We start from the raw sequence: 22,080 nt of genomic DNA, 5'->3' as shown, positions 1-22,080 counted from the left end.
TGATTTCCAAAAGGTTACTTATGGCGTACCCTTTCCCGCCAGAGGACAGGTTGCGCTGGGAATCCTCCCCTAGGGTAGATAAAGCTCTCACACGCTTATCTAAGAAGGTGGCCCTGCCGTCACAAGATACGGCCGCCCTAAAGGATCCTGCAGATAGAAAGCATGAAAGTATCCTGAAATCTGTTTATACACATTCAGGGACTCTACTGAGGCCGGCAATTGCGTCGGCGTGGATGTGTAGTGCTGTAGCAGCGTGGACAGATAATCTGTCTGAGGAAATGGATACCTTGGACAGGGATACCATTATGCTGACCCTGGGGCATATAAAAGACACTGTCCTATATATGAGGGATGCCCAGAGGGACATTTGCCTACTGGGCTCTAGAATTAATGCAATGTCAATTTCTGCCAGGAGGGTCCTGTGGACTCGGCAGTGGACAGGTGATGCCGACTCCAAAAAACACATGGAGGTGTTACCTTACAAGGGTGAGGAATTGTTTGGGGACGGTCTCTCGGACCTGGTTTCCACAGCTACTGCTGGGAAGTCAAACTTTTTGCCATATATTCCCTCACAACCTAAGAAAGCACCGTATTACCAAATGCAGTCCTTTCGCGCACAAAGAAGCAAGAAGGTCAGAGGTGCTTCCTTTCTTGCTAGAGGCAGGGGTAGAGGAAAAAAGCTGCACCTTACAGCTAGTTCCCAGGAACAGAAGTCCTCCCCGGCTTCCACTAAATCCACCGCATGACGCTGGGGCTCCACGGGTGGAGCCAGGAGCGGTGGGGGCGCGTCTCCGACATTTCAGCCACCAGTGGGTTCGCTCACGGGTGGATCCCTGGGCTATACAGATTGTGTCTCAGGGATACAAGCTGGAATTCGAGGTGATGCCCCCTCAACGTTACCTCAAATCGGCCCTGCCAGCTTCCCCCATTGCAAGGGAAGTAGTGGTAGCGGCGATTCACAAGCTATTTCTCCAGCAGGTGGTGGTAAAGGTTCCCCTTCTTCAACAGGGAAAGGGATACTATTCCACAATGTTTGTGGTACCGAAACCGGACGGTTCGGTCAGACCTATATTAAATTTAAAGTCCCTGAACATTTATCTGAAAAGATTCAAGTTCAAAATGGAATCGCTCAGAGCGGTCATTGCAAGCCTGGAAGAGGGGGATTTTATGGTGTCTCTGGACATCAAGGATGCTTACTTGCATGTCCCCATTTATCAGCCTCATCAGGAGTACCTCAGATTTGTGGTACAGGACTGTCATTACCAATTCCAGACGTTGCCGTTTGGGCTCTCCACGGCACCGAGAATATTTACCAAGGTAATGGCAGAAATGATGGTGATCCTGAGAAAGCAAAGAGTCACAGTTATCCCATACTTGGACGATCTCCTCATAAAGGCGAGGTCCAGGGAGCAGTTGCAGATCAGCGTAGCGCACTCTCAGGAAGTGTTGCAACAGCATGGCTGGATTCTGAATATCCCAAAGTCGCAGCTGATTCCTACGACGCGTCTGCCCTTTCTGGGCATGATTCTGGACACAGACCAGAAGAAGGTGTTTCTCCCGGCGGAGAAGGCTCAAGAGCTCGTGACTCTGGTCAGAGACCTCTTAAAACCGAAACAGGTGTCGGTGCATCGCTGCACGCGAGTCCTGGGAAAGATGGTGTCATCGTACGAAGCCATTCCCTTCGGCAGGTTCCAGGCGAGGATCTTTCAATGGGATCTGTTGGACAAATGATCGGGATCGCATCTTCAGATGCATCGGCTGATCACCCTGTCCCCCAGGGCCAGGGTGTCTCCTCTGTGGTGGCTACAGAGTGCTCACCTTCTCGAGGGCCGCAGGTTCGGCATACAGGACCTGGTGACCACGGATGCGAGCTTCCGAGGGTGGGGGGCAGTCACTCAGGGAAGAAACTTCCAAGGGTTGTGGTCAAGTCAGGAGGCTTGTCTGCACATAAATATCCTGGAACTAAGGGCCATATACAACGCCCTGAGTCAAGCGGAGCCTCTGCTTCGCAACCAACCGGTGCTGATTCAGTCAGACAACATCACCGCAGTGGCTCATGTAAACCGCCAGGGCGGCACAAGAAGCAGAGTGGCGATGGCAGAAGCCACCAGGATTCTTCGTTGGGCGGAGAATCACGTGCAAGCACTGTCAGCAGTGTTCATTCCGGGAGTGGACAACTGGGAAGCAGACTTCCTCAGCAGGCACGACCTCCACCCGGGAGAGTGGGGACTTCATCACGAAGTCTTCACTCAGATTACAAATCGATGGGAACTGCCACAGGTGGACATGATGGCATCCAGTCTCAACAAAAAGCTACAAAGGCATTGCGCCAGGTCAAGAGACCCTCAGGCGATAGCTGTGGACGCCCTGGTAACACCGTGGGTGTTCCAGTCGGTCTATGTGTTTCCTCCTCTTCCTCTCATACCCAAGGTGCTGAGAATCGTAAGAAAAAGAGGAGTGAGAATAATACTCATTGTTCCAGATTTTACCAAGAAGGACTTGGTACTCGGAATGCAAGAAATGCTCACAGAGGACCCATGGCCTCTGCCTCTCAGACAGGACCTGTTGCAACAGGGGCCCTGTCTGTTCCAAGACTTACCGCGGCTGCGTTTGACGGCATGGCGGTTGAACGCAGGATCCTAGCGGAAAAAGGCATTCCGGATGATGTTATTCCTACGCTGATAAAGGCTAGGAAGGACGTGACAGCAAAACACTATCACCGTATATGGCGAAAATATGTTGCCTGGTGTGAGGCCAGGAAGGCCCCTACAGAGGAATTCCAGCTGGGCCGGTTCCTGCACTTCCTACAGTCTGGAGTGACTATGGGCCTGAAGTTGGGGTCCATAAAGGTCCAGATTTCGGCCCTATCCATTTTCTTTCAAAAGGAACTGGCTTCTCTTCCTGAAGTTCAGACGTTTGTTAAGGGAGTGCTGCATATTCAGCCCCCTTTTGTGCCACCAGTGGCACCTTGGGATCTCAACGTGGTGTTGGTTTTCCTGAAATCCCACTGGTTTGGGCCACTTAAGACCGTGGAGCTAAAGTATCTCACGTGGAAGGTGGTCATGTTATTGGCCTTAGCTTCGGCTAGGCGTGTGTCAGAATTGGCGGCTTTGTCATGTAAAAGCCCCTATCTGGTTTTCCATATGGACAGGGCAGAATTACGGACTCGTCCGCAATTTCTGCCGAAAGTGGTGTCATCTTTTCATTTGAACCAACCTATTGTGGTGCCTGCGGCTACTCGTGACTTGGAGGATTCCAAGTTGCTTGATGTAGTCAGGGCTTTGAAGATCTATGTAGCCAGGACGGCTGGAGTCAGGAAGACTGACTCGCTGTTTATCCTGTATGTATCCAACAAGCTGGGTGCTCCTGCTTCAAAGCAAACTATTGCTCGCTGGATCTGTAGCACGATTCAGCAGGCTCATTCTGCGGCTGGATTGCCGCATCCAAAATCAGTGAAAGCCCATTCCACAAGGAAAGTGGGCTCTTCTTGGGCGGCTGCCCGAGGGGTCTCGGCATTACAGCTTTGCCGAGCAGCTACTTGGTCGGGTTCAAAACACATTTGCTAAGTTCTACAAGTTTGATACCCTGGCTGAGGAGGACCTTGTGTTTGCCCATTCGGTGCTGCAGAGTCATCCGCACTCTCCCGCCCGTTTGGGAGCTTTGGTATAATCCCCATGGTCCTTACGGAGTCCCCAGCATCCACTAGGACGTTAGAGAAAATAAGATTTTACTCACCGGTAAATCTATTTCTCGTAGTCCGTAGTGGATGCTGGGCGCCCGTCCCAAGTGCGGACTTTCTGCAATACGTGTAAATAGTAATTGCTTAATAAAGGGTTACGTTATGTTGGCATCCATTGTTGATGCTCTATTGTTGTTCATACTGTTGACTGGGTAAGTTATCACAAGTTATACGGTGTGATTGGTGTGGCTGGTATGAGTCTTACCCTGGATTCCAAAATCCTTTCCTTGTAATGTCAGCTCTTCCGGGCACAGTTTCCTTAACTGAGGTCTGGAGGAGGGGCATAGAGGGAGGAGCCAGTGCACACCAGTAGTACTAAATCTTTCTTAGAGTGCCCAGTCTCCTGCGGAGCCCGTCTATTCCCCATGGTCCTTACGGAGTACCCAGCATCCACTACGGACTACGAGAAATAGATTTACCGGTGAGTAAAATCTTATTTTTTCAAATGGAAAGGGGGTCGTGTAACATGTCAAACAACACCAGAATTTGCTGAAAAGTTTATTGCTGCAAACAGATTTGAAATACCAGTTATGGTTCAAAAGTTACAACACTTTTTTTGTTGCAGGTAACTGAAGATAGCTTTGACAAAAGAGGAGAGAATTGAGGTCATTTTGATGTCTGGAGAACGAAATTTATGTGTCATAGCTTCAGATTTTAACAACCGGCACCCAGAAAGACATCCAATTTCACATAACACTGTCAGGTGCCTAATTTCCAAATTCCGAGAAACTGGGTCTGTGGCTGACAAGTCACGGGGTGGTTATCCGAAATGTGCTACTGACGATACAACCTCAACAATGGTTTTGGCATCCTTTGTGAAGAGCCAATACCATTGTTGAGATTGTCTTGTCAGTAGCACTTTTTGGATGACCACTCCATGACTTGTATTCAGTACCATTTCCTGCACAGTTTTTGAAACAAAAGGGTGTACTGCGACTTTTGAATCACCCTGTATATAAATACTAGCTGAATACCCGTGCTTCGCTACAGAATTTAAAGAATAATGGCAATCTTTCTCAGGCCACACCTCTGGGCTTCCCCGGATTTATGCTGTAAAAATGCTGGTGCTAAGGAGAATAATACGCCTCCTTCTTTGCTCCGTCCCGCCTCCTATGCTGTCCTGCTCAGTGCTGTAAAAGCTAGGACGACAGACCAAGCTCCGCCCACTGTATGTTAAATATTTTAAGTTTGCAGGCTGACCCTATGTCAAAGTGCCCTAGGTATCCTTGCTTAGCATCTGCCCCTACCCGTGTGCATCTGCCCTTACCCGTAGGTGCCTCTGCTCCTACCCATATGCCTATACCCCTACCCGTGTGTGCCTCTATCTGAACCCGTGTGTGCCTCTGCCCCTACCCGTGTGTGCCTCTATTGTTACCTGTGGGTGCCTCCGCCCCTACTCGTGTGTGCCTCTATCCTTACCTGTGGGTGCCTGTGCCCCTACCCATGTGTGCGTCTGTCCCTACCCGTGGGTGCCTGTGCCCTTACACGTGGGGGCCTGTGCCCCTACCCATGTATGCCTCTGCCCCTACCCGTGGGTGCCTCTGCCCCTACCCATGTGTGCCTCTGTGTAAATTGCTCCAGCCATTCCAGAGTTATGCCGAAAACTATGCATTTTTACATGTCATCTCCTTCCCATCCCCACCCCTAGGGGTGTCTTATCCCCACAGTATTTTTTCCTAGATTGTAAAGGCCCGTACACACTGGTCGATATATCGGCCGTTCTCTTGAACGGCCGATATATCGCGGGACCGTCGGCCAGTGTGTACGGCCGATACGTCTGTGAACTCCGTCGTTCACAGACGTATCGCGTCGGCCGCGTAGCACAGCCGACGGCCATTATATCTACCGATATATTGGCGCGTCGCTGTGTGTGTACGGGGCGGTCGGCCGACCGCCTGTACACACGCTGCGGCGGCCGCCGGTGATTGACAGCTGAACTGGGCGTGCGTGTGTACACGCCCGCCCAGTTCATGACGTCAGTCCCCTACGGATCGGGCAGTGTGTATGCTGAACACACTGCCCGATCCATCCATAGATATATCTGCAAATCAGTTGATCTGCAGATATATCTACTAGTGTGTACCCACCTTAAGTCATGTGTACCAAGTTTGGTGTAAATTGCTCCAGGCATTCCAGAGTTATGCTGAAAACTATGGGTTTTCACATGTCACCCCCTTCCCACCCCCCGGTGCTAGTGGTGTCTTACCCCCACAGCATTTGTTTCCAGATTGTAAGTCATATGTGTACCAAGTTTGGTGTAAATTGCTCCAGGCATTCCAGAGTTATGCTGGAACATATACACACACATACATCCTTATATATCTATATATATATATATATATATATATATATATATATACTGTATTTCTCATACGTCCTAGAGGATGCTGGGGTCCACTTCAGTACCATGGGGTATGGACGGTTCCGCAGGAGCCATGGGCACTTTAAGACTTTTCTAGAGTGTGAACTGGCTCCTCCCTCTATGCCCCTCCTCCGAACCTCAGTTTAGAAAATGTGTCCAGGCAGACTGGTCGCACTCCAGTGGAGCTCTACTGAGTTTCACTGAAAAGACTATGTTAGGTTTTTTATTTTCAGGGAGACTGCTGGCAACAGTCTCCCTGGTTCGTGGGACTTGGGGGGAAGAAGTAGGAACCAACTTCCTAAATCGTTTCATGGCTCTGCCTCTTGCTGACAGGACACCATTAGTTCCTGAAGGGTACTGAACACTAGCTGCGGCTATGCGCTCACTCCCACAGCACGCCGTCACCCCCCTAACAGAGCCAGAAGTCAGAAGACGCATGAGTATTATTACCGGAGATCTGCAAGAGGGACCTCCGGTCATCATGACGGCTCAAGGTACCGCGCAGTGAGCGGGAACGCTGCACGGACATGCTACCCATACACAGCGCACAGCAGGGTGCGGCGGTGCGTCCTTGGCAGCATGAAAACCTACTCTTACACTGGCAAAAGTAGCATATTATGCTGTGGCACAATCCTACATCCACGCCAGTATAAATATTTTAGTGAGAAATTCTGAAGGGAAACGCGCCATTACAGGGGGCGGGGCTTCCTCCTCAGTCAGACAGCACACTGCTCAGCGCCATTTTCTCCACACAGGCTGCAGGGGAAGAAATGCTGGTCCTCCTCCACTTCTGAACCAAGTATCAGGGTGAAAATAAGGGGAGGGCACAGTGTATTTGGTGCTGTATTGTATAATTTGACATTATAAAAGCGCTACAGGTCTCTGTGGACATTTTATATTACACAGGGATTTTATATTGGCGCTGAGTTGTGAGCTGGCAAATCCTTTCTGTGTCCTTCTGACAGATTTTGCTGTGGGTCTGTCCCCTATAAGCCCCGGAGTGTCTGTGGTGTGTTTGTGCACGTTTGGTGACATGTCTGAGGCAGGGAGCTCTTCCCCTGAGGGAGCCATTTTAGGGACACAGAGTTGTAATGTGGTGGCGCTGCCGGCACACCACGAGCCTGAATGGGTGAAAGAATTACGTGATAGTGTGAATCATATCAGTAAGAGATTGGATAAGTCTGAGTCTCATGCAGAAACCTGGAGAAAATCCGTGGAAGATGTGATTCTTAATAGTTCTGCTTTTTCATCCACAGGGAACCCCTCTGGGTCACATAAAAGGTCATTTGCACAAGTAGTACAAACTGATACCGACACGGACTCGGATTCCTGTGTCGACACTAGTGATTCCAGGGGAATAGATCCAAAATTAGCGGAAAACATTCAGTACATGATTGTTGCTATAAAGGAGGTTTTAGAAGTTACAGAACCCCCTCCTTTACCTCAGGAGAAGGCTTACTTTTATAAAGAAAAGAAAATTAACGTAACTTTTCCTCCATCTCATGAGCTGAACACTCTCTTTGAGGGAGTCTGGGTAAACCCTGAAAAGAAATTTCAGATTCCTAAAAGAATTCAGGTAGCTTATCCTTTCCCAGCAGAGGACAGGAAAAGGTGGGAGTCACCCCCCGTTTTAGACAGTGCCCTGTCACGATTAACAAAAGTGATTCTCCCTGCGCCTGGGACGGCTTCCCTAAAGGAACCCGCAGACCGCAAGTTAGAGACTACGTTAAAATCTATTTATGTGGCCAATGGGACACTACTCTGACCTACCATTGCCTGTGCGTGGGTGAGTAGTGCTATTGAAAAGTGGTCAGAAAACTTGTCATCAGAGATTGACACAATAGATAGAGACGAGATTCTATAGGCTAGAAGCCATGAAAGATATTGGGCTCTTGGGATCAAAAGCCGCTACCATGGCTATTTCAGCAAGGAGGGCGTTGTGGATTCGCCAATGGAATGCTTTAGTTTCTGCGGCTACCGCAGGTAAGTCGACATTCTTGCCTTATGCTCCTGCGCCGGCAAAAAAGACACATCACTCTCAGATGCAGTCCTGTAGGCCCAATAAATACAAAAAGGGTAAAGGTTCCCCTTTCTTTGCGGGTAGAGGAAGGGGAAAAGGAAAAAAGTCTGCAGCGTCTCCAGGATCACAGGAGCAGAAATCAACCCCTGCTTCTGCCAAATCTTCAGCATGACGCTGGGGCTCCCTTGCGGGAGTCCGCTCAGGTGGGGGCACGTCTGAAACGTTTCAGTCAGTTCTGGGTTCAATCTGGCCTGGACCCGTGGATCTTACAAATTGTGTCCCACGGGTACAAACTGGAGTTTCAAGATGGGTGTTCACCAAGGTGATGGCGGAGATGATGGTCCTCCTTCGACAGAAAGGAGTCAATATAATTCCTTACCTGGACGATCTCCTGATAAAAACGAGGTCCAGGGAAAAGTTGGTGCAGAACATTGCACTCTTCCTGACAGTACTTCAACAACACGGTTGGATCATAAATTTTCTCTGACGTCCTAGTGGATGCTGGGAACTCCGTAAGGACCATGGGGAATAGCGGCTCCGCAGGAGACTGGGCACAAAAAGTAAAAGCTTTAGACTAGCTGGTGTGCACTGGCTCCTCCCCCTATGACCCTCCTCCAAGCCTCAGTTAGATTTTTGTGCCCGAACGAGAAGGGTGCAAGCTAGGTGGCTCTCCTGAGCTGCTTAGAAGTAAAAGTTTAAATAGGTTTTTTATTTTCAGTGAGTCCTGCTGGCAACAGGCTCACTGCATCGTGGGACTAAGGGGAGAAGAAGCGAACTCACCTGACTGCAGAGTGGATTGGGCTTCTTGGCTACTGGACATTAGCTCCAGAGGGACGATCACAGGTTCAGCCTGGATGGGTCCCGGAGCCGCGCCGCCGGCCCCCTTACAGAGCCAGAAGAGCGAAGAGGTCCGGAGAAAGCGGCGGCAGAAGACGTTCCTGTCTTCAAATAAGGTAGCGCACAGCACTGCAGCTGTGCGCCATTGCTCTCAGCACACTTCACACTCCGGTCACTGAGGGTGCAGGGCGCTGGGGGGGAGCGCCCTGAGACGCAATAAAAACGATATAAAAACCTTATATGGCTAAAAAAAATGCATCACATATAGCTCCTGGGCTATATGGATGCATTTATCCCCTGCCAGTTTCCTGAAAAAAGCGGGAGAAAAGGCCGCTGTGAAGGGGGCGGAGCCTTTCTCCTCAGCACACAAGCGCCATTTTCTTTCACAGCTCCGCTGGAAGGACGGCTCCCTGACTCTCCCCTGCAGACTACACTACAGAAACAGGGTAAAACAAGAGAGGGGGGGCACTATTGGCAGCTAATATATAATACAGCAGCTATAAAGGGAGTAACACTTATATAAGGTTATCCCTGTATATATATAGCGCTCTGGTGTGTGCTGGCAAACTCTCCCTTTGTCTCCCCAAAGGGCTAGTGGGGTCCTGTCCTCTATCAGAGCATTCCCTGTGTGTGTGCTGGGTGTCGGTACGATTGTGTCGACATGTATGAGGAGGAAAATGATGTGGAAGCAGAGCAATTGCCTGTGTTAGTGATGTCACCCCCTAGGGAGTCGACACCTGACTGGATGGTAGTAATTAAAGAATTACGTGACAATGTCAGCACTTTGCAAAAAACTGTTGACGACATGAGACAGCCGACAAATCAATTAGTGCCTGTTCAGGCGTCTCAGACACCGTCAGGGGCGCTAAAACGCCCGTTACCTCAGATGGTCGACACAGACCCTGACACGGATACTGAATCCAGTGTCGACGGTGACGAGACAAACGTAATGTCCAGTAGGGCCACACGTTACATGATCACGGCAATGAAGGAGGCATTGAACATTTCTGACACTACAAGTACCACAAAAAAGGGTATTATGTGGGGTGTGAAAAAACTACCAGTAGTTTCTCTATCGTCCTAAGTGGATGCTGGGGTTCCTGAAAGGACCATGGGGAATAGCGGCTCCGCAGGAGACAGGGCACAAAAAAGTAAAGCTTTACTAGGTCAGGTGGTGTGCACTGGCTCCTCCCCCTATGACCCTCCTCCAGACTCCAGTTAGATTTTGTGCCCGAACGAGAAGGGTGCAATCTAGGTGGCTCTCCTAAAGAGCTGCTTAGAGAAAGTTTAGTTTAGGTTTTTTTTCTTTACAGTGAGTCCTGCTGGCAACAGGATCACTGCAACGTGGGACTTAGGGGGAAAGTAGTAAACTCACCTGCATGCAGAGTGGATTTGCTGCTTGGCTACTGGACACCATTAGCTCCAGAGGGATCGAACACAGGCCCAGCCGTGGAGTCCGGTCCCGGAGCCGCGCCGCCGACCCCCTTGCAGATGCTGAAGCGTGAAGAGGTCCGGAAACCGGCGGCTGAAGACTCCTCAGTCTTCATAAGGTAGCGCACAGCACTGCAGCTGTGCGCCATTTTCCTCTCAGCACACTTCACTGGGCAGTCACTGAGGGTGCAGAGCGCTGGGGGGGGGCGCTCTGAGAGGCAAATATAAACCTTATACAAGGCTAAAAATACCTCACATATAGCCCATAGGGGCTATATGGAGATATTTAACCCCTGCCTGACTGGAAAAATAGCGGGAGAAGAACCCGCCGAAAAAGGGGCGGGGCCTATCTCCTCAGCACACGGCGCCATTTTCTGTCACAGCTCCGCTGGTCAGAACGGCTCCCAGGTCTCTCCCCTGCACTGCACTACAGAAACAGGGTAAAACAGAGAGGGGGGGCACATTAATGGCTATATATATATATATTAAAGCAGCTATAAGGGAGCACTTAATATAAGGATATCCCTTGTATATATAGCGCTTTGTGGTGTGTGCTGGCAGACTCTCCCTCTGTCTCCCCAAAAGGGCTAGTGGGTCCTGTCTTCATTAGAGCATTCCCTGTGAGTTTGCGGTGTGTGTCGGTACGTGGTGTCGACATGTATGAGGACGATATTGGTGTGGAGGCGGAGCAATTGCCAAATATGCAGATGTCACCCCCCAGGGGGTCGACACCAGAATGGATGCCTTTATTTGTGGAATTACGTGATGGTTTATCTTCCCTTAAACAGTCAGTTGAGGACATGAGGCGGCCGGACAATCAATTAATGCCTGTCCAGGCGCCTCAAACACCGTCAGGGGCTGTAAAACGCCCTTTGCCTCAGTCGGTCGACACAGACCCAGACACGGGCACTGATTCCAGTGACGACGGTAGAAATTCAAACGTATTTTCCAGTAGGGCCACACGTTATATGATTTTGGCAATGAAGGAGACGTTACATTTAGCTGATACTACAGATACCGTAAAACAGGGTATTATGTATGGTGTGAAAAAACTACAAACAGTTTTTCCTGAATCAGAAGAATTAAATGACGTGTGTGATGAAGCGTGGGTTGCTCCTGATAAAAAGTTGATAATTTCAAAAAAGTTATTGGCATTATACCCTTTCCCGCCAGAGGTTAGGGCACGCTGGGAAACACCCCCTAAGGTGGACAAGGCGCTCACACGCTTATCCAAACAAGTGGCGTTACCCTCTCCTGAGACGGCCGCACTTAAGGATCCATCAGATAGAAAGATGGAAGTTATTCAAAAGAATATATACACACATGCAGGTGTTATACTACGACCAGCTATAGCAACTGCCTGGATGTGCAGTGCTGGAGTAGTTTGGTCAGAATCCCTGATTGAAAATATTGATACCCTAGATAGGGACAATGTTTTACTGTCGTTAGAACAAATAAAGGATGCATTTATCTATATGCGTGATGCACAGAGGGATATTTGCACACTGGCATCTCGGGTGAGTGCTATGTCCATTTCAGCCAGAAGAGCCTTATGGACACGACAGTGGACAGGCGATGCGGATTCAAAACGTCACATGGAGGTTTTGCCGTATAAAGGGGAGGAGTTATTTGGAGTTGGTCTATCAGACTTGGTGGCCACGGCTACTGCCGGGAAATCCACTTTTTTACCTCAAGTCACTCCCCAACAGAGAAAGGCACCGACCTTTCAACCGCAGCCTTTTCGCTCCTACAAAAATAAGAGAGCAAAGGGCTTGTCGTACCTGCCACGAGGCAGAGGAAGAGGGAAGAGACACCAACAGGCAGCTCCTTCCCAGGAACAGAAGCCCTCCCCGGCTCCTGCAAAAACCTCAGCATGACGCTGGGGCCTCTCAAGCGGACTCGGGGACAGTGGGGGGCCGTCTCAAAAATTACAGCGCGCAGTGGGCTCACTCGCAGGTAGACCCCTGGATCCTGCAGATAATATCTCAGGGGTACAGGTTGGAACTAGAGACGGATCCTCCTCATCGTTTCCTGAAGTCTGCCTTACCAACCGTCTCTTCCGAAAGGGAGAGGGTGTTGGAAGCCATTCACAAGCTGTACGCTCAGCAGGTGATAGTCAAAGTACCCCTATTACAACAAGGAAAGGGGTATTATTCCACTCTATTTGTGGTACCGAAGCCGGATGGCTCGGTAAGGCCTATTCTAAATCTGAAGTCCTTGAACCTCTACATAAAAAAGTTCAAGTTCAAGATGGAGTCACTCAGAGCAGTGATAGCGAACCTGGAAGAAGGGGACTTTATGGTATCCTTGGACATCAAGGATGCGTATCTACACGTTCCGATTTACCCCGCACACCAGGGGTACCTCAGGTTCATTGTTCAAAACTGTCACTATCAGTTTCAGACGCTGCCGTTCGGATTGTCCACGGCGCCTCGGGTCTTTACCAAGGTAATGGCCGAGATGATGATTCTTCTTCGAAGAAAAGGCGTATTAGTTATCCCATACTTGGACGATCTCCTAATAAGGGCAAGGTCCAGAGAACAGCTGGAGACAGCTTTAGCACTATCTCAAGAGGTGCTAAGACAACACGGGTGGATTCTGAATATTCCAAAATCCCATTTAATCCCGACAACTCGTCTGCTGTTCCTAGGAATGATTCTGGACACGGTTCAGAAAAAGGTTTTCCTTCCAGAGGAAAAAGCCAAGGAGTTATCCGATCTGGTCAGGAACCTCCTAAAACCAGGAAAAGTGTCAGTACATCAATGCACAAGAGTCCTGGGAAAAATGGTGGCTTCTTACGAAGCAATTCCATTCGGCAGATTCCATGCAAGAATATTCCAAAGGGATCTGTTGGACAAATGGTCAGGGTCGCATCTGCAGATGCACCTGCGAATAACCCTGTCACCAAAGACAAGGGTGTCACTTCTGTGGTGGTTGCAGAAGGCTCACCTATTAGAAGGCCGCAGATTCGGCATTCAGGATTGGATCCTGGTGACCACGGACGCCAGCCTGAGAGGCTGGGGAGCAGTCACACAAGGAAGAAACTTCCAGGGAGTATGGACGAGTCTGGAAAAGTCTCTTCACATAAACATTCTGGAACTAAGAGCAATCTACAATGCTCTAAGCCAGGCGGAACTTCTCCTGCAAGGAAAGCCGGTGTTGATTCAGTCGGACAACATCACGGCGGTCGCCCATGTAAACAGGCAGGGCGGCACAAGAAGCAGGAGTGCAATGGCAGAAGCTGCCAAGATTCTTCGCTGGGCGGAGAATCACGTGATAGCACTGTCAGCAGTGTTCATCCCGGGCGTGGACAACTGGGAAGCAGACTTCCTCAGCAGACACGATCTTCATCCGGGAGAGTGGGGTCTACATCCAGAAGTCTTCAACATGTTAATAGACCGTTGGGAAAGACAAATTGTAGACATGATGGCGTCTCGCCTCAACAAGAAACTGGACAAATATTGCGCCAGGTCAAGAGATCCACAGGCAATAGCTGTGGACGCACTGGTAACTCCTTGGGTGTACCAGTCAGTGTATGTGTTTCCTCCTCTGCCGCTCATACCAAAGGTATTGAAGATCATACGGCAAAGAAGAGTAAGAACAATACTAGTGGTTCCGGATTGGCCGAGAAGGACTTGGTATCCGGAACTTCAAGAGATGCTCACGGACGAACCGTGGCCTCTACCTCTGAGAAGGGACCTGCTACAGCAGGGTCCCTGTCTTTTTCAAGACTTACCGCGGCTGCGTTTGACGGCATGGCGGTTGAACGCCAGATCCTAAAAGGGAAAGGCATTCCAGAAGAAGTCATTCCTACCTTGATTAAGGCACGGAAGGAAGTCACCGTGAAACATTATCACCGCATTTGGCGAAAATATGTAGCGTGGTGCGAGGATCGGAGGGTTCCGACGGAGGAATTCCAACTGGGTCGTTTCCTACATTTCCTGCAATCAGGATTATCTATGGGTCTCAAATTGGGATCCATTAAGGTTCAAATTTCGGCCCTGTCAATATTCTTCCAAAAAGAATTGGCCTCTGTCCCTGAGGTCCAGACTTTTGTCAAGGGAGTACTGCATATACAGCCTCCTGTGGTGCCTCCGGTGGCACCGTGGGATCTAAATGTAGTTTTAGATTTCCTCAAATCCCATTGGTTTGAACCATTGAAAAAGGTGGATTTGAAATATCTCACATTGAAAGTGACTATGTTACTAGCCCTGGCCTCTGCCAGGAGAGTATCTGAATTGGCGGCTTTATCTTATAAAAGTCCTTATCTAATCTTCCATTCGGATAGGGCAGAACTGCGGACTCGTCCGCATTTTCTCCCTAAAGTGGTATCAGCATTTCATCTGAACCAACCTATTGTGGTGCCTGCGGCCACTAGCGACTTGGAGGACTCCAAGTTGTTGGACGTTGTCAGAGCCTTAAAAATATACATTGCAAGGACGGCTGGAGTCAGAAAATCTGACTCGCTGTTTATATTGTATGCACCCAACAAGTTGGGCGCACCTGCTTCTAAGCAGTCGATTGCTCGTTGGATTTGTAACACAATTCAACTTGCACATTCTGTGGCAGGCCTGCCACAGCCTAAAACTGTAAAAGCCCACTCCACAAGGAAGGTGGGCTCATCTTGGGCGGCTGCCCGAGGGGTCTCGGCATTACAACTCTGCCGAGCAGCTACGTGGTCGGGGGAGAACACGTTTGTAAAATTTTACAAATTTGATACCCTGGCAAAGGAGGACCTGGAGTTCTCTCATTCGGTCCTGCAGAGTCATCCGCACTCTCCCGCCCGTTTGGGAGCTTTGGTATAATCCCCATGGTCCTTTCAGGAACCCCAGCATCCACTTAGGACGATAGAGAAAATAAGAATTTACTTACCGATAATTCTATTTCTCGGAGTCCGTAGTGGATGCTGGGCGCCCATCCCAAGTGCGGATTATCTGCAATACTTGTACATAGTTATTGTTAACTAATTCGGGTTATTGTTAAGGAGCCATCTTTAAGAGGCCCTTTCTGTTGTCATACTGTTAACTGGGTTTAGATCACAAGTTGTACGGTGTGATTGGTGTGGCTGGTATGAGTCTTACCCGGGATTCAAAATGCCTCCCTTATTGTGTATGCTCGTCCGGGCACAGTACCTAACTGGAGTCTGGAGGAGGGTCATAGGGGGAGGAGCCAGTGCACACCACCTGACCTAGTAAAGCTTTACTTTTTTGTGCCCTGTCTCCTGCGGAGCCGCTATTCCCCATGGTCCTTTCAGGAACCCCAGCATCCACTACGGACTCCGAGAAATAGAATTATCGGTAAGTAAATTCTTATTTTTTCCTGAGTCAGATGAATTAAATGAGGTGTGTGATAAAGCGTGGGTTTCCCCCGATAAAAAACTGCTGATTTCTAATAAATTATTGGCACTATACCCTTTCCCGCCAGAGGTTAGGGCACGTTGGGAAACACCCCCTAGGGTAGATAAGGCGCTCACACGCTTATCAAAACAAGTGGCGTTACCGTCTCCTGATACGGCCGCTCTCAAGGAACCAGCTGATAGAAGGCTGGAAAATATCTTAAAAGGTATATACACACATACCGGTGTTATACTGCGACCAGCGATCGCCTCAGCCTGGATGTGCAGCGCTGGAGTGGCTTGGTCGGATTCCCTGACTGAAAATATTGATACCCTGGATAGGGACAGTATATTATTAACTATAGAGCATTTAAAGGATGCATTACTATATATGCGAGATGCACAGAGGGATATTTGCACCCTGGCATCTAGAGTAAGTGCGATGTCCATTTCTGCCAGAAGAACGTTATGGACGCGACAGTGGTCAGGTGATGCGGATTCCAAACGACATATGGAAGTATTGCCGTATAAAGGGGAGGAGTTATTTGGGGTCGGTCTATCGGACCTGGTGGCCACGGCAACGGCTGGAAAATCCACCTTTTTACCCCAGGTCACCTCTCAGCAGAAAAAGACACCGTCTTTTCAAACCCAGTCCTTTCGTCCCTATAAGGGCAAGAGGGAAAAAGGCCGCTCATTCCTGCCCCGGGGCAGAGGAAGGGGAAAAAGACTGCACCATGCAGCCTCTTCCCAGGAGCAGAAGCCCTCCCCCGCTTCTGCCAAGTCCTCAGCATGACGCTGGGGCTCTGCAAGCAGACTCGGGCATGGTGGGGGGCCGTCTCAAGAATTTCAGCGCGCAGTGGGCTCACTCGCAAGTGGACCCCTGGATCCTGCAGGTAGTATCACAGGGGTACAAATTGGAATTCGAGACGTCTCCCCCTCGCCGGTTCCTGAAGTCTGCTCTACCAACGTCTCCCTCCGACAGGGAGGCAGTATTGGAAGCTATTCACAAGCTGTATTCCCAGCAGGTGATAATCAAGGTACCCCTCCTACAACAGGGAAAGGGGTATTATTCCACGCTGTTTGTGGTACCGAAGCCGGACGGCTCGGTGAGACCAATTTTAAATCTAAAATCTTTGAACACTTACATAAAAAGGTTCAAATTCAAGATGGAGTCACTCAGAGCAGTGATAGCGAACCTGGAAGAAGGGGACTATATGGTATCTCTAGACATCAAGGATGCTTATCTCCATGTCCCAATCTACCCTTCTCACCAAGGGTACCTCAGGTTTGTGATACAAAACTGTCATTATCAGTTTCAGATGCTGCCGTTTGGATTGTCCACGGCACCACGGGTCTTTACCAAGGTAATGGCCGAAATGATGATTCTTCTTCGAAGAAAAGGCGTATTAATTATCCCTTACTTCGACGATCTCCTGATAATGGCAAGGTCCAGGGAACAGTTAGAGGTCGGAGTAGCACTATCTCAGGTAGTGCTACGTCAGCACGGGTGGATTCTAAATATCCCAAAATCACAGCTGATTCCAACAACACGTCTACTGTTCCTAGGGATGATTCTGGACACAGTCCAGAAAAAGGTGTTTCTCCCGGAGGAGAAGGCCAGGGAGTTATCCGAGCTAGTCAGGAACCTCCTAAAACCAGGACAAGTGTCAGTGCATCAGTGCACGAGAGTCCTGGGAAAAATGGTGGCTTCTTACGAAGCGATTCCATTCGGAAGATTCCATGCAAGAACTTTTCAGTGGGATCTGCTGGACAAATGGTCCGGATCGCATCTTCAGATGCATCAGCGGATAACCCTATCTCCAAGGACAAGGGTATCTCTCCTGTGGTGGTTACAGAAGGCTCATCTTCTAGAGGGCCGCAGATTCGGCATTCAGGATTGGATGCTGGTAACCACTGATGCCAGCCTGAGAGGCTGGGGAGCAGTCACACAGGGAAGAAATTTCCAGGGCTTGTTGTCAAGCATGGAAACGTCTCTTCACATAAATATCCTAGAGCTAAGGGCCATTTACAATGCCCTAAGTCAAGCAAGGCCTCTGCTTCAGGGTCAACCGGTATTGATCCAGTCGGACAACATCACGGCTGTCGCCCACGTAAACAGACAGGGCGACACAAGAAGCAGGAGGGCAATGGCAGAAGCTGCAAGGATTCTCCGCTGGGCGGAAAATCATGTGATAGCACTGTCAGCAGTGTTCATTCCGGGAGTGGACAACTGGGAAGCAGACTTCCTCAGCAGACACGACCTCCACCCGGGGGAGTGGGGACTTCATCCAGAAGTCTTCCAAGTGATTGTAAACCGTTGGGAAAAACCAAAGGTGGACATGATGGCGTCCCGTCTCAACAAGAAACTGGACAGATATTGCGCCAGGTCAAGGGACCCTCAGGCAATAGCGGTGGACGCTCTGGTAACTCCGTGGGTTTTCCAGTCGGTATATGTGTTCCCTCCTCTTCCTCTCATACCAAAAGTACTGAGAATCATAAGAAGGAGAGGAGTAAGAACGATACTCGTGGCTCCGGATTGGCCAAGAAGAACTTGGTACCCGGAGCTGCAAGAGATGCTCACGGAGGACCCGTGGCCTCTACCTCTAAGGAAGGACCTGCTCCAGCAGGGACCTTGTCTGTTCCAAGACTTACCGCGGCTGCGTTTGACGGCATGGCGGTTGAACGCCGGATCCTGAAGGAAAAAGGCATTCCAGATGAAGTCATCCCTACCCTGATCAAGGCCAGGAAGGATGTAACTGCAAAACATTATCATCGCATTTGGCGAAAATATGTTGCGTGGTGTGAGGCCAAGAAGGCCCCTACGGAGGAATTTCAACTGGGTCGTTTCCTACATTTCCTGCAAGCAGGATTGTCTATGGGCCTAAAATTAGGATCCATTAAGGTTCAAATTTCGGCCCTGTCGATCTTCTTCCAGAAAGAACTGGCTTCAGTGCCTGAAGTTCAGACGTTTGTCAAAGGGGTACTGCATATACAGCCTCCTTTTGTGCCTCCAGTGGCACCTTGGGATCTCAATGTAGTTTTAGGGTTCCTAAAATCACATTGGTTTGAACCACTTGCCACAGTGGATTTGAAATATCTCACATGGAAAGTGGTAATGCTGTTGGCCCTGGCTTCAGCCAGGCGCGTATCAGAATTGGCGGCTTTATCCTATAAAAGCCCTTACCTGATATTTCATTCGGATAGGGCGGAATTGAGGACTCGTCCTCAATTTCTCCCTAAGGTGGTTTCAGCGTTTCACATGAATCAACCTATTGTGGTACCTGTGGCTACTAGGGACTTGGAGGACTCCAAGTTGCTGGACGTAGTCAGGGCCCTGAAAATATATGTTTCCAGGACGGCTGGAGTCAGAAAATCTGACTCGCTGTTTATACTGTATGCACCCAACAAGCTGGGTGCTCCTGCTTCTAAGCAGACGATTGCTCGTTGGATTTGTAGTACAATTCAACTTGCACATTCTGTGGCAGGCCTGCCACAGCCAAAATCTGTTAAAGCCCATTCCACAAGGAAGGTGGGCTCATCTTGGGCGGCTGCCCGAGGGGTCTCGGCTTTACAACTTTGCCGAGCAGCTACTTGGTCAGGGGCAAACACGTTTGCTAAATTCTACAAATTTGATACCCTGGCTGAGGAGGACCTGGAGTTCTCTCATTCGGTGCTGCAGAGTCATCCGCACTCTCCCGCCCGTTTGGGAGCTTTGGTATAATCCCCATGGTCCTTACGGAGTTCCCAGCATCCACTAGGACGTCAGAGAAAATAAGAATTTACTTACCGATAATTCTATTTCTCGTAGTCCGTAGTGGATGCTGGGCGCCCATCCCAAGTGCGGATTGTCTGCAATACTTGTATATAGTTATGGTTACAAACAAATCGGGTTGTTTATTGTTGGAAGCCATCTTTTCAGAGGCTCCTACGGTTATCATACTGTTAACTGGGTTCAGATCACGAGTTGTACGGTGTGATTGGTGTGGCTGGTATGAGTCTTACCCGGGATTCAAGATCCTTCCTTATTATGTACGCTCGTCCGGGCACAGTATCTTAACTGAGGCTTGGAGGAGGGTCATAGGGGGAGGAGCCAGTGCACACCAGCTAGTTTAAAGCTTTTACTTTTTGTGCCCAGTCTCCTGCGGAGCCGCTATTCCCCATGGTCCTTACGGAGTTCCCAGCATCCACTACGGACTACGAGAAATAGAATTATCGGTAAGTAAATTCTTATTTTCCAAAGTAACAGTTGGAACCGACGACAAGATTATCCTTTCTCGGGATGATACTGGACACAGAAGTACAGAGGGTATGTGTTCCAGTGGAAAAGGCTCTGGAAATCCATAGAATGGTCAAACAAATTCTGAAACCAACAAGAGTATTGATTCATCAATGCATTCGGTTGTTGGGAAAGATGGTAGCGGCCTACGAGGCCATACAGTTTGGCCGGTTCCATGCCAGAGTATTCCAGTGGGACTTGTTGGACAAGTGGTCCGGATCCCACCTACACATGCACCGGAAGATAATCCTGTCATCCAAAGCCAGAATTTCACTCCTATGGTGGCTACACAGTTCTCACCTACTAGAGGGACGCAGGTTCTGGATTCAGGACTGGGTCCTTGTAACCACGGATGCAAGTCTCCGAGGCTGGGGTGCAGTCACGCAGGGAGAAAGCTTCAAAGGAAGATGGTCAAGTCAGGGAACCTGTCTTCACATAAACGTTCTGGAGTTGAGAACCATTTACAACGGCCTTCTACAAGCGGTGCATCTTCTTCAAGATCAACCCCTACAGATCCAGTCGGAATATGTAACAGCAGTCGCGTACATAAACCGTCAGGGCGGAACGAAAAGCAGAGCGGCGATGGCAGAGTTGACAAAGATCCTCCTCTGGGCAGAAAGACATGCAAGAGCTCTGTCTGCAATTTTCATTCCGGGAGTGGACAACTGGGAAGCAGACTTCCTCAGCAGACACGATCTCCATCCAGGAGAATGGGGTCTCCACCAAGAAGTCTTCACAGAGGTGACAGGTCTTTGGGGCGTTCCTCAAGTAGACATGATGGCATCTCGTCTCAACAAGAAGCTTCAGAGATATTGTTCCAGGTCGAGAGACCCTCAAGCAATAGCAGTGGATGCACTGGTGACCCAGTGGGTGTTTCGGTCGGTGTATGTCTTTCCTCCACTTCCACTAATACCAAAAGTGCTCAAGATCGTGAGAAGAACAAGGGTTCGAGCAATCCTCATTGTCCCAGACTGGCCAAGGAGAGCTTGGTATCCAGATCTTCAGGAGTTGCTAATAGAAGATCCTTGGCCTATTCCTCTACGCGAGGACCTGCTGCAGCAGGGGCCGTGTGTGTATCAAGACTTACAGCGGCTACGTTTGACGGCATGGCTGTTGAGCGCCGGATCCTAGCCCAAAGGGGTATTCCAAAAGAAGTCATTCCCACTCTGATTCAAGCCAGGAAAGGACTAACGTCTAAACATTACCACCGTATTTGGAGAAAATATGTGTCTTGGTGTGAATCCAAGAAGGCTTCTATGGAAGAGTTTCAGTTAGGATGTTTTCTCCATTTTCTGCAGGCAGGTGTGGATGCGGGTCTAAGATTGGGTTCAATCAAGGTCCAGATTTCGGCCTTGTCCGTTTTCTTTCAGAAACAATTGGCCTCCCTTCCAGCAGTTCAGACATTCGTGAAAGGGGTTCTGCACATCCAACCTCCATTTGTGCCTCCATTGGCACCATTGGATCTTAACGTGGTGTTGCAGTTCCTTCAATTGGATTGGTTTGAACCTCTACAGGAGATAGAGTTGAAGTTTCTCACTTGGAAAGTGGTCATGCTGCTGGCCTTGTCATCCGCAAGGAGGGTGTCTGAGTTAGGGGCCTTGTCTCACAAGAGTCCTTACTTGATCTTCCATGAAGATAGGGCTGAGTTGAGAACTCATCAGAAATTTCTTCCAAAGGTGGTTTCTTCTTTCCATATAAACCAACCTATTGTGGTGCCAGTGGCTACTGACAGCTTCGCTGCGTCAAAGTCTCTGGATGTGGTCAGAGCTTTGAAACTTTATATCGCAAGAACAGCTCGGATACGGAAAACAGAGGCTCTGTTTGTCCTGTATGCTCCCAACAAGATTGGGTGTCCTGCTTCTAAGCAGAGCATTGCGCACTGGATCAGAGGTACGATTCAGCATGCTCATTCTACGGCAGGATTGCCGATACCGAATTCGGTGAGTGTGACTGCCCATTCCACTAGAAAGGTGGGCTCATCCTGGGCGGCTGTCCGGGGGGTCTCGGCATTACAACTTTGCCGAGCAGCTACTTGGTCAGGGACAAACACGTTTGCTAAGTTTTGCAAGTTTGACACCTT

At 49.5% G+C, this 22,080-nt stretch overlaps 1 long non-coding RNA gene across 1 annotated transcript in view; it reads left to right on the top strand.

Annotated features, from left to right (window-relative positions):
• Nucleotides 1–22,080, top strand: part of LOC134949108 (uncharacterized) — a 174,817-nt gene that overhangs the window by 7,625 nt on the left and 145,112 nt on the right. Inside the window, exon 2 of the long non-coding RNA XR_010183100.1 lies at nt 4,305–4,344. This is a non-coding gene — a long non-coding RNA (uncharacterized LOC134949108). The remainder of the gene's footprint in view (nt 1–4,304; nt 4,345–22,080) is intronic.

This window comes from Pseudophryne corroboree, chromosome 8 (assembly GCF_028390025.1).
Source record: "Pseudophryne corroboree isolate aPseCor3 chromosome 8, aPseCor3.hap2, whole genome shotgun sequence".
Taxonomy (NCBI): Eukaryota; Metazoa; Chordata; class Amphibia; order Anura; family Myobatrachidae; genus Pseudophryne; species Pseudophryne corroboree.
The sequence above is the reverse complement of the archived record's forward strand: the minus strand, read 5'-3'. Positions and strand labels throughout refer to the sequence as shown.